The sequence below is a fragment of the Panthera tigris genome, chromosome C1 (genome assembly GCF_018350195.1).
Source record: "Panthera tigris isolate Pti1 chromosome C1, P.tigris_Pti1_mat1.1, whole genome shotgun sequence".
Lineage (NCBI taxonomy): Eukaryota > Metazoa > Chordata > Mammalia > Carnivora > Felidae > Panthera > Panthera tigris.
In genome coordinates this window covers 2639527-2653466 of record NC_056667.1, presented here as the reverse complement: position 1 = coordinate 2653466, position 13940 = coordinate 2639527, and positions in this window count along the sequence as shown.

The following is a 13940-nucleotide window of genomic DNA, read 5'->3' as shown; positions in this document are numbered from 1 at the left end:
CCGGGCTCGGTCCTGGGCTGGCAGAAGGAGGTGGGATCTCAAAGGCAGCCGAGCTTGTCTTGGAGAGTGAAAGCTGCAGGCAGACTCCCACATCCCTGGCTCCTGAGATCTGCCCATCTCCGGCTGTCAGCGGCCAGAGGATGGTCATGAGGTGGCAGCTCTGGGACCCCAGCTGCTGGGAGACCGCGGTCTTTTCAGGCCAGCTCAGACCCCGCACTTGGTGAGTGCGGCAGGCCCAGACATGAGGCTCCCCGCCTGTGCAAGCTGGGGTGACCCCCCAGGCTCCAGCCTCGGAGACCCGCCCTCGGCAGGTGCCAGGGGCTGTGCTTCTCTCAGGGGGAGTTTTCAGGGGGAGCCATGTGGTTTAATGGAAAAGTAACACTCATGAAAAGAAGAGCGTCATTTAAGACGTATTTTTCCAGGTCAGGTTTTGCTTTAAGTCCTTACCTATCATATCTTAATCTTCTCCGAGTTTTGAAACGTAGGCATTCCTGTCACCTGTTTAAAGAAGAGAAAACTGATGATGTTCTGAGGAGCCCGGTAATGTCCCCAGGAGGTTGTGGCACCAGAACTTCAAGCCTTATCCTTTTTTTTTTTCTTTTTCTGTCAAACCATCTGTCCCTGGTTTTCTTCTCCAAGGAGGCCTCATTGATATTTCCAGGGTAACTGTTCCAGAAGCATTACAGTTTGGCCAGCCCTTTTATGGATTTGTCTCTCAAGGGTGACTCATTGTCATCAGTAGGTTTAGGGCACTAGTTTGAGGAAATCCCGAGAGGGCAAATTCTGGAGTCTGGCTATTTGGATTTAATTCCTGTCCCGCATCTTATTAGCTATGGGTTCTTTGCCAAGTCCTGGTTATTTCATCTTTAAGATAGGTTCAGCTAGGGGCGACTCAACAGCTCAGTCGGTTAAGCGTCCAACTCTTGATTTCTGCTCAAGTCATGATCTCATAGTTCGTGAGATTGAGCCCTGCATCAGGCTCTGCACCGACAGCACAGAGCCTGCTTGAGATTCTCTCTGCCTCTCTGCCTGGCGCGCTCTCCCAAAATAAATAACATTTTAAAAAAATTTAAAAATATACATTAAGGTCAGCCGCTCTAACAAGAAGATCCAAACCCACAATGATTTCAACAAGACAAACATTCCCCTTTTTCTCATACAACCATTCGCAGGTAGGTAGCTCTGTTCTAAGGGCTCATTTGGAGACCAGGGTTCTTCTTCACCCTTCTCAATAATCCCCAGTCAGTCAGAAGCACAGGTGATGCAACACACGCTGAATGTCCTACAGTTTGGTTCTGTTCTGCACTCCCTGGAGATAGCACCAGACCCCATGGGTGACGGCCTCAGTCCCACGAGACTGTCCCCCACTTCACAGGCCAATTGCATGTCCAGAGTGTCACCCGTGCTTCTGACCAACTGGCTATAAATCAGAGATCCCATGACCCCTTCCTCAAGGGTTAATATGCTACAGTGCCTCAAATAACTCAGAGAAACATTTACATACATTTATTAGTTTATTACAGAGAATATTATAAAGGATACAGATGAACAGCCAAATGGCAAACTATTTGGGGCAGAGGCCCAAAAGGGTCCCCAAAGCAGGAGCTTCTGTCCTCGGGGAACTAAGATGTGCCACCCTCCCGGCACGCAGATGTGTTTATCAGCCTGGAAGCTCTCCAAACCTCAACACTTTGGGTTTTTTATGGAGGCCTCATGACATAGGCATGATTGATTGAATTGTTGGCCACTGATGTTCAGTTCAACCTGTAGCCTCTCTCTCCTCCCAGGAGGGCAGGGGTAGGAAGGAAAGTTTCAACTTCCCACTCATGGTTGGTTCCCTTAGCATCTTTTGGTAACCTAGGAACTTTTCCAAAAGCCACCTCATTAACATAACAAAAGACACCTTTATCATTCATCACTTAGGAAATTCCTGGGGTTTTAAGAGCTCTGTGCCAGGAACTGGGATGAAGACCAAGTATATGTTTCTTATTATAAATCACAATACCACAGCAGAGTTCTACTGCTAAAAGAAAAAGGAGGAAATAGATGCTGGGATATAATTAACAATCTGCCAAAGGTGATGGTCCTGGACCCCAAAGGTTTTCTGAGAAGATTAAATGAGACACACATATATAAAGCTTTGAGTATAAATAGGTGGCATTTGCTAAAACCTCCTGAAATGGTTTTATTAATATCACCACTATTGTCACCATCATCATCATCATTATCACCATCATCACCTTCACCACCATCATCATCACCACCATCATCACCATCACCTCCACCATCATCACCCTCACCACCATCATCATCACCATCATCACCCTCACCACCATCATCATCATCACCACCATCATCACCATCACCTCCACCATCATCACTCTCACCACCATCATCATCACCATCACCATCATCACCATCATCGTCATTGCCATCATCATTATCTTATTCATCAGCTCCAGCCAGCAAGGACAATAATTGGGCTTATATTAACATTCTTGTTTTCTAGCCACAGGTATATTTTTCTAATCATTTCTGCCTCCATTCACTTCCAGAATTCAAATGCAAACAGAAGCCTAATTTATCACTACATCAGGTTCAGTAAATGCTAGTTTGATACAGTAATTCACACAGGTTTTACAAATGGTTTTGATCATAAGAATTCACAGTAAGCCTTGTAAATATGTGCGCAGCTTTAAAATGGTATGTCTCTGACCCAGCAACTTTGTTTTTGAGATTTTACATGAAGGAAATAACCACAGAGAAGCAAAAAGATTTATCTACTGGGATGTTTCTCGCAGCAATATTTATAACAGTTGAAAAATTGGAAACAACCTGAATGTTGAAGAATAAAGGCTTGGTAAAATAAATTATACTATATCTATATAATAAAATCCTATACAGCTTTAAAAATTATACTGCTGAAGAATATTCAAATATATGGAAAAATGTTCATGATATATATTTGTTAAATAAAAAAGCAAATTTGAAAACAGTGTGGGAAGAATTATAATCTTGGTTTGTGGAGGAAAAGCAACTATCAGGGAAGAATGCAGACTGTGGAAGTGGAAAGATTTTGAATCCTGGTTCTTCCATGTTCCTTGGGCAAGACACTTAACTTTTGTGCCTCACTTTCCTCTTTTCCAAAATGTGAATTATAATAATACTCTCCTTAGAGGGGGCCCAGGCAAAATCCCCTCCCCTTCCTTCAACTCAGCATACCTGGCAGATGGTTCTTCAATCTCTATTTGGATACCTCTGATGAATGGGTCCCTCAACACCTCCCATACTGGCCATAAGTGGAAGAACTCTAACCACAAACTACTCATTGAATGGATGGAACCCACCTTGAAACTTACATTGTCCACCTGGGACTTGTGTTTTCATTGTTATGACTTCATTGTTATGACTAATAAAAGGGCAGTGGGCATTTGATGCATACATGCAGTTGTTGTGAGGCTTAGGTTTCTTATCTGGATTCCCAGAAAATCCATGTGAATTGTCTTGGGGCCATCTGTAGACTAGCCCAGTAGTCTTGGTTAGGGAAAGGGAGCTGAACAGAGCCACTAAAGCAGGGTGCAAACGGTATAACTTATGGAGACATCTCTGATATCAAGTCAGAGATCAAGAAATACTCAGAAAATCAGTCTCACCTCTGCCACTAAAGAATCAGTTGACCTTGGGCACGTCACTGTTCTTAAAGTTTCAGCTTCTTTGACTGACAAAGAGAGATGGAGAGAAGTAGGGGTTTCAGGCATCCTTTTAAGGGAGGGTACCCCTTTGTTGAAATGTCATACAGTGCAGCAGGCCATTGTGTCAAATAAATGAGGAAAGATGCTATCGGCAAGATAAGGGAGTAAGGGGATCCAGGACATCCCTGCTCCTCCTCCTTATGTGTGCCCAGAGACGGTAGTGTCTCTGTGGGACCCAGCTGCAACTTTGTCTTCGTATTTATGCAAACATAAAATTAACACCTGTAGCACTCTGCACAACAGCCACAGGTGGGAAGAACCCAAACCCCATTGATGGGCAAGTGGACCAACAGGTTGTAACATGGGTGTCCGTACCGTGGAATATTGCTCAGTCACAAAAGAAATTCAACACTGACATACACTACAATGTGACAAGCCTGAAAACATTATGCTAAATGAAAGCAGCCGGTCACAAAGGGCCATGTGTGTATATAACACATCCAGAATAGGTCAGGTCAGTCCTTCGAGACAGAGACAAGATTGGTGATTGCCAGAGACTGGGGGGAGAGGAAGGCTGGGGGTGATCGCTAATGGGTATGAGTTTCCTTTTGGGGTGATAAGAATGTTTTGGAAAGTAGATAGTGGGTGGACAGCATTGTGAATTCACTGAATGTCATGGTTTTATTTAAATGTGGAATTGTTCACTTTAAAATGATTAATTTTATGCTATGTGAATTTTAGCTCACCAAAAAAGCCCAAAACATTTACACGCAGAAGGGGAATAATGTTCACCTAACCCACACATAGGAATCACAGAGCATTTCATATTTTAAAATACTTGTTTCAGTCCCCTCTCCCCCCATCTGTAGGGCAAACGTTGCCCTCTTTCCGATCTGCCAGGAGTAGGACCCGGGTTGGTAGGCTCCTATCTGCCTTCCACCAGACAGCTGTCCATCCTCTCACTCTGGAACATGATCCTGGCTGATGCCAGCGGTTGCTCCTGGCTTTGTGGAGGGACAGTGGCGTCTGGTTGTGGCTCAGGTAGGCTGCTTATGGTGTCAGGGGCCAAATGCACAGCACCAGGCTCTCACCAATTGATAACAAGGTGCCCAGAGCTCTAAATGCACTTCACCCATTTGGCTATAACCCAGGCTGGTGGGTGGTGCCACAAGGGTGTGGAGGGTTGGAAACTGACCCCATTCTTTCAACAGGTAACTATTGAATGCCCATTACGGATTCCTGTCCAGACCCCATGCTGGATGCTGGGACCTCAGTGGTGAATGGGTCTTATCTGGCGCCCCAGAGCAGAGAGCTCACAGCCTAATACCAGAGGCAGGCTTCCTAATGAGGCCATTATAATGTAACATCTGGAACAGTGCACACTGTGGGGTTCCACAAGATCAGTGGGAGGGGTCTCAGAGGGTGACCCTCCAAACTTCTTAAAGGAGCAGGAGTTTTCATCCACATCATCCACACCCAAACAGGTGGGGAAGAGAAGGTTCAGGAAACCCACCCCCAGCCCCAACCTCTGTGCAGGTGAAGTTCCTGAGCAGCGAGAGTGTCCCCTGCCACCCTGCCATGTGAGGGTTAATGTACTAAGTGGGGCGTGGGGCAGGACAATAACACATTGGGTTTGCAGTTTGGGATATGTGCCCCCTTACCTGGGAGACTAGATTTTGGGGGGGGAGGGGAGGGGAGGGGAGACCCATTGGGTCAAGGAGACCTGGCCTAGGTGTTCAAGTGAAAGTTGCCATCAGGCTCCTGGGTGATGATGAAGACAGAGAGCTAGGAGAGAGAGGGATGGGGTCAGGAGGGATATGAGGAAGGGAGGTTCAGCGGGGGCTGGTGTTGAAGGCTTGGTTGGGGAGGGCAGGGAAGGAGGCAGGGACAGAATATCAGGACTGGGCAGTGATGGAAGGGACCTTTACTGAGATCAGGACATAGAAAGATCTGGAAGGATGGCAGATGGTACTTGAGGGCACCCAGGTGGAACTTTCTGCAGGTCAATAGAGTCCCTATCTGAAGCTTGGGATACCAGACAGTACAGGCATCCAAATCTGTGGGCAGTGAGACTGAAACCAGACAACAACCAGACCATGGATGAACACAGAACTCTGGCCCACAGCCCTCAGCAACAAGTCCAAGAAAGAAGTCCACTGAAACCTCAGCAATCAGCCCCAAATGGCCAGGATGTGGTACATTAACTGCCAGCTTCCCTAACAATTGCTCCCTCTCCCAACTCAGGGCCAACCACAGAAAGCCACATGCACTCACCTAACGAATCACATGGGACACTCATCCTCTGTAGTTGGCCACCTCCAGCTTTTCCAGGCCCACAACCTCCCTGCTCCCCCATGAAGCTCTCCTCCTCCCCTGCCTGGCTTTGAGTCTCTGACAAATACAGGTGACAGTGGCTGACCCTTTTGTTATAGCAGACCCTGAGTAAAGACTTTTCACTTGTTCTCATCTCCTCAAGAGTACAGTATCCACAGCAAACAACAGTGGTCCGTTGTGTAACTGAAGGCTAGAAGTGGACAGGTTACTGGGGGCATGTGTCCTGTGAGACGAGCAAAGCCCAGAGGCCCAAATCGTAAGGAACCCTGGCATTTACCAAGTGGGTAAGGACAGAAGGAGGACTGGTAAGAGGTCCAGAGGGAGCCCTGTGAGTGTGCACTCACATGTGTGCAGAGAACTCAGGCTTACCCAGCCTGGGAGGGCAGAAGCTGCAAAGCCAGCCTGCTGCCCCAGCCCAGCCCGAGGGCTCCAGACACCTCGTTGGCCTCATCATGACACCTTGGCAGGCTGCAGAGATTAGCGTGGCCTCCAGCCCTTCACTGACCTGGGGGAAGTCCCCAGTCCCTGCCTATGCCCATTCCCAAATCCTCACACCTTTTTCTTCTACTCATTGATGGGCCTGAATTCAATTAGTAATCATGTTGCCAGCATGTGCTCTGTGCACAGACCCCCTTTTAGACAAGTTCTGAGGGTACCAAAAGGCATGCAAACAGAAGACAAGAAGGCCAAGTCTTTCCTTTGAGGTGCTCACAGCCCCATCACTGGCAAAGGCTCAGTCCTGATCATGGACAGCACCATGGACAGTGCTGAATCAAGAAAACAGACCAAAGGAAAGCCCGGTTTATGATTTTTAAGCCCATTCCAGGCAGTCAGGTGTTGAGAACTAATGCCACCTAGCTTTGCAAGGACCAACTAACGGCTCCCTAAATGAACTTTGGTCCCAGTGAGACTTGGGTTAACTGTTATCTGGATGCAAAGATCCTAAGAGACTGTGGAGGGAGACCACTCACAAAGTGGCCCATGCACTTCAACTTCTCAGAGTTTATGAAGGCCTACTGTGTGCCAGTCCTCGGGGCTACAGGGATCAACACAGCACAGCTCTTCCTCCAGTCTCCTCTGTCATAGGATTGGGGGGCAGGGGTGATGGAATCAGGATGAGCTTGGCATAGTGCCTGGTGCACAGTAGGTCTCTTGCTTAGCACTTTTATGTAGATATTCCTATTCCATCCTTATAACAACTTATGAGGTGGGTGCATTCTGTCACAATGTACAAAACAGGAAACTGAGACAGAGAGGTTGAGTAGCTGGCATAGGTCATGCTCTCAGTCCATTCCGACTGCTATAACAAAAATACTGCAGACTGAATGGCTTAAACCAACAAACATTTCTTTCTCTGGAGACTAGAAGTCCTAGATCAAGTCTTCAGCAGATCTGGTGTCTGGTGAGAGCCCCTGTCTGGGTTCATGAACAACTCTCTTGTCACTGCATCCTCAAGTGGTAGGAGAGGAAGGAAGCCCTCTGGGGTCCCTGGGACAAGGGCACACACTCATGACCTAATCACCTCCCACAGGTGCCAAATTGGGGGGGTCAGGATTTCAACATGTGAATTCAGAAGGACACATTTAGTCTACAGCAGTCTAGCTTCCAGGAAGTGGATTTAAGTCCAGGCACTACATCCCATAGTTGGCCCACAACCTCTAGATTCCACTGTACTCTGGGGCCAGTTGACCTCTCAGTGGGGCTAGCCTTCTGGAGATAAAGTAATAATGCATTTTTAAAAAAATTTTCAGCTTTCTTGTGATATAGTTGACATACACCATTGTGTAAGTTTAAGGCATACAATGTGTTTGATACACTTACATATTGCAAGGTGAGAATCACCATGGTTTTAGCTAATGCCAACAATACGTCACACAATTACCATTTCTTTTCTGTGATGAGAACATTTAAGACCCACTCTTCTGGCAACTTTCAAGTACATGGTACAGTATTGTTAACTATAATCACTATGTTTTACATTAGATCCCCAGATCTTATTAATTTTATAATTGGAAGCTTGTACCCTTTGACCAACATCACCCCCATTTTCCCGCCCCCACCCTCAGCCCCTGCTAACCAGGGCTCTACTCTCTGTCCCTTTGAGTTTGGCTTTTCTAGATTCCACATGTAGGTAATATTATACAGCATGTGTCTTTCTCTGTCTGGCTTATCTCACTTAACATAATGCCCTTATGGTCCATCCTCATTGTTACAAATGGCAGGATTACCATCTTTCTTGTGGCTGAATAATATTCCACTGTGTGTGTGTGTGTGTGTGTGTGTGTGTGTGACACCTTACTTATCCATTCATTCACTCATGAACACAGGTGGTTTCCATGTCTTGGCTATTGTGAATAATGACACAATAAACATGGGGGTGCAACTGTGTCTTTAAGATCCTGTTTTCATTTCCTCCAGATAAATACCCCAGAAGAGAGATTGCTGGATTCTATTTTCAAGTTTTTCAGGCACGTCCGGGCTGTTTTCCACAGTGGCTGCAACAGACAGTGTGTGAGCGTTCCCTTCTCTCTGCGTCCTCCCCGACACTTGTTATCTCCTGTCTTCTTGTGGTTCAACAGATGTGAGGCGATATTTCACCATGGTTTTGATTTGCATTTCCCTGATGATTAAGGATGTTGAGCACCTTTTCATGTATTTGTTGGCCGTTTGTGTGTGTTCTTTGGGGAAAATGTCTATTCAGTTTTTGCTTTCAAGTTTATTTATTTATTTTGAGAGAGTGAGAGTGCGTGTGCACATGAGCCAGCAGGGAAGGGGCAGAGAGAGAGAGAGGGAGAGAATCCCGAGCAGGCTCGACACCATCAGCACAGAGCCTGATGTGGGGCTGGAGCTCACGAACCTTGAGATCCTGACCTGAGACAAAATCACAAGTTGGACACTCAACCGACCGAGCCACACAGGCGCCCCTGTGTATTCAGTGGTTCCGGTCATTTTAATTGGATTATTTTTTGCTGTTGAGCTGCTTGAGTTCTTTATATGTATTGGATATTAAATCCTTATCAAATGTATGATTTGCAAATAATTTCTCATACATAGTTTTAAAATATCTATACAATCCATTTTAATTTTCCTTTCATAGGGAAAATTGACATCCACGGTTAAAGACGATAGATGAAGTGCCATAGCAGTCACGATTCCACGCCAAAGCTAGATGTTTTCCACCTTAAAAATAGTGAAATCAAATGAATTAAAAAAAATAAATTGACTAAGGCTTAATCAGGCAATTCATTTAAATGTCTCTGGAAATTGAATGTACAAAAAGCATGCAAATCCAATGGTAATCTCCACTCTTCATGAAACGCTATTGGGGAGCTTGCTTTCCGTGCAGACATAATCCTGGAGTGAACGGAGGGAGCAACTTTCTGGAGGATGAACTTTATTTTTCTTCATAAATTGATTTTTACCTCAAAAGACTCGGACTTCTTCACAAATAGTCCGTGTGCACTTAACAACGCGGCTTTATTTTTAGTCTGGCTTTCTTTCTCCTGTTTCCAAATCAAGAATTCTCTGTAGACCCACCAGTGAGTCCAGGCTGCTGGAGAAAGTTCTCCCCAACCCCAGGGGGTGAGGGGCATTGCAGAAATGGAAAATTACTGCAGACTCTACTCAGAGCCCAGAACTGCTGAAACCGAGCCCTCCAAGCTTTCACATTCACAGCCAGGCAATGCATTTCAAATGCAAATCCCGTCACAATCTTCAAGAGTAACTGAACATTTAACTCCAAAGCCATTTCACAATTAGTCCTGTGTCCCATGGGGAAATTCAGCCATTGGCAAATGCAGACTCACTGCGTGAACAAAGGGTCCCTGGAAACTTTCCTTTTATCTTCAGTTGGAACAAGGGGGCACTTAAGTGCAGTGAGCAGTTACCCATTTGGAGGGAGCTGTGGGAGGCCTGCCCCCGCCCCTCCCTGGGGCCCACCGAGGGCCAGCATTCCACTGCATTTCTGTGGCCTCATCCCCTGTGATAGCCCCAGCAGGCTTCCTGGTAGACCGGGAGAGCAGTGTAAGCTGTGTTGGCACATGAGGAAACTGAGGCAGGAAGAAGCAGATAGTTTGCCTAGGCCACAGCGGACCATCAGTACCTATTGGAGGCAGGAAGTCCTAGGATGAAGGGGACCAGAATAAGCCACCTGAAAATATGCCACTTTGGCCAAAAAAAAAAAAAAAAAGTGTTTTGAGCTGAATGCAATGAAGAAACCACAGATGCAGGAGAAACGCTCTGCCCTCCCTCACCTGCCTCAAAGCAGGACATAAATTTCCCTTGGAAGGTGTCCTCCTCTCCTGTACCTGGAAGGGAAGGACAACCTTCATCAGCAGACATGAGATGACACCAAGAGGGGCGTGAACAGAGCTTGCTAATAAGACTTTGTCCTCCATTACTCCTGCGTGCCGACCCACAATGCACCGAACCCTTGCCTTTGCCCCGTCCCTTCTTCTCCACAATTTGTCACCCTCAGTTAAAACGGTATGTAAGCCTCCGGGTCTAACCGCCTCATTGGGTCCTAGCTGCTTTTCTAGGAGGCTCTTGTGCGCATACGTAATAAACCTTTCCCCCTGTTAATCTGTCTTATCAGTTTGATTCATGGGTCCCAGGCCTAAGCCAACCTCACAGGGTGGAGGAAAAGGGTTTTGTTGCCTACAAGCACCAGACCCTGGCACTATCAGCCAGCACCCAAATGCCTTGGGATCAGCTTCTCTGGGCTGGTATTATATGAAGAGTGCATTCTGTGTTTCTAGAGGTTTGTACCATCATCAATCTTTCTCTATAAAAGGGCAGATAATAAATATTTTTGGTTTGAAGGCCATCCAGGTCCCTGTCACCGCAGTTCAACTCTGCCATTATGGTTTGAAAGCTGCTACAGAAAATACGTGAACAAACGAGTACGGCTGTGTTTCAATAAAACTTTATTCAAAAAGCAAGTAGTGGGCCAAATGACGGGCGTGGCCCATGGGCGATAGTTTGTCAGCCTCTCACCTGTAGGTTGACACAGTGCTCAGAGATGTGAGCGTTCAGTGGATCATAGCAAATTTTGAGAGAACAATATGATAAAACTAAGTGTTTCATCCCTGTGAATAACAAATTACTTACAAGTTCTCCCTAAGGTACGCCCTTCCCAAAGATGCTAAGCTTATATTCTACATGGGTTAATTGTCATCTGCAAATGAGATGGCTTCAGAGGGACTGGCTCACCTTCATCCCGTATCTGACTCCCGCAGGCCAGCCCTCACACTGTCTTACCTCTCTTTCCCTCTGGGCTTCCCATCGTTACATGTAAGGTGCCACGCATCTCAAATTGTCCAGGACAGGCTCAGGACAGGCCCGTGGTTCTTGGCAAGGGGACTACTAGCCCTCTATTCACTTTCAACAGACCTGATTGGGGTGATGAATTACATTCCCACCCTGTAACCGTGCAGTGAGGGGCCAGTCATTCATACACTGAGCACAGGTTCAGTGAAGGCCTCCTATGTGTCAGCATACTATCAGGCTCTGGGGGGACAAAGATCAGTAAGATAAATGTGTACTGTATATACCTTGTCTGTATGTGTCTGTGTACCGTGTGTATGCAATATTATATATATATACACATATACGCAACGTATCTACAATATTGTCTATAAATATATACAGATCTATGTACACAATGTATATGCAGTATTGTGTATATACACACATAATGTATATTCCATATATATATATATATATATATATGCACGACCCTTACATCATGTAGCCCTGGTGGCCTGGTGGGGAGGCAGGAGAAAACACAAGCACCGTGGCAGGGGAAATTCCAGTGCCATGGAAGTAAGCAAAGAAGGCTTCCTGGAGGAAGAGGAGTTAGTCAAGAAGAGAAGAATCCAGAGTGCAACCTTCTAGCAGCAGGGACGGCAATGTTAAAGTTCCAGAGCTGAGAAAGTTCCAGAGTGAGGAAAGCACTGCCTATAGTCTGGTGCTGCTGGAAAGCATAGATTTTCAGTAAAATAAATAAATAAATATATAATAAGAAAATATGTGTGTGTGTGTGCCTGCACGCACACACAAATACACACACATCCACTTCTTTAGCTCTAACGCTTCTTGTACACTAGCCTGGATTCTTCTTTATTAATAATAGATCTCATCATTTCCATTTAATTTGTTAGTAGTTTAATATCTAATTACAAACCTCTTAACTCTTCATCTGGTAGCGAATAAGGCTATAACTGAGCAGACAGACGGTAACCATTAATTTACTAACATGACCTCTACCAGCAACCTCACAAAATGAAACAGGAGGAACCTAACACACTCCATCACCTTCGGTGGTGATCTGCTGTTTTGTGTTACTTGAAGAGAGCTTGGGGGTGTCACCGTCTTACACATCAGAAGGGTAAGAGGTGAGGCAGATTTGAATCCAAAGCTTTCTACTGTCTACAGCAATACTGTTCACAAGAGCCCCAAGGTGGGAAGAGCCCAAATGTCCATCACCAATGAATGCACAAACGAAGTGTCTTACATTCACACAGTGAACTATTATTCAGCCATAAAAAGGAATGCAATGATCCCAGGTACAACATGGAGGAAACATGTTTGAAAACATTATGCTAAGTGAAAAAAAAAAAAAACAAACTCAGACAGACAACAAAGCATATATTTTATGGTTCCATTTACACGAAATGTCCAGAACTGGAAAATCCATAAGAAAACAAAGTAAGCTGGTGGGTTCTAGGGGACTGGGGAATGCTTGCTAATGGGTACACAGCTCCTTTGGGGGTGATGAGAATATTCCAAAATTAAATAGTGGTTATGGTGGCACAACTCCCTAACTTCACTAAAAGACACTGGATATGCTGAAGTTCGCTTGACAATATGTGAATTGTATCTCAATGAAGCTTTGATCTACATGCCGTGTTAAGTGTCTCCGACTGGATCCTGTGGATGGTGATGCAGAGGAAAGGTTTTAGGCAAGAAAAACTCACTCAGCTTTGCATTTCGTTCAGTCCCTCATGCACACACACATTCAACGTGTCACCAGCCTTCAGAGTACCTGCCACAGCGCCAGGCATGGTGATCCAGCAAAGAGAGATGACCCTGCCTTTCTGGAGTTTGGAGTCTGGTGGGCGAGACAGACTTTAAATCACTGACTATCACACCCTTATCACAGATACATGCTATAACACTAACTACTACATATACAAATTACTATTAAATAATTTGTGTTAGGCGCTCTGGGAAAGGTGCCGAGTGTGGTGCAAGTCTATATATAACAGGAGAAACTGGAACCATGTCAGTCTTGGGGAACATGTAGGGTTCTCCTGAGGAAAGGACACCCAGACGGGATGTAAGGAATGAACAAGCTTAACCGGGTGAAGGACCAGATACAGGAGGTGAGGCTAGAGCTAGAGGTGGAGGGAAGAGCAAGGATGAGAAGCTGGAGATGAGAAGGGTCCACAGACATCTAGAGGTTTGGAGGTCCTGGGAGGCAGAAGCAGAAAGAATGAGAAGGTTGACGGGGGGTGGGAGGCAAGAGGGAGGGTCTCACTTGAAGACCTGGGACCTTATCCTAAGGGCAAAGGGAAAAAAAGGGAAAACCTTTGTACGTAGTCGTGTGTGTGTGTGTGTGTGTGTGTGTGTGTGTGGCAAGATCACTCTGGAGGACTTGGGATGCTGTCAAGATGGCAGACGAGATATGCCTTAGTTCATCTGCGTGACAGAGAACCACAACCAGCTGGCTCATAAAGCACAGACATTTGTTTCTTGCGGTTCTGGAGGCTGGAAGTCTATGCTTTGGTGTCTCCTGAAGGCCATCATCTCACTGTGTCCTCACACGGCAGAAGGGGTGAGGGAGCTCTTTGGGTCTCTATGTATAAGGACACGAATCCCATTCATGAGCGTCCCACCTCCATGACCTAATCA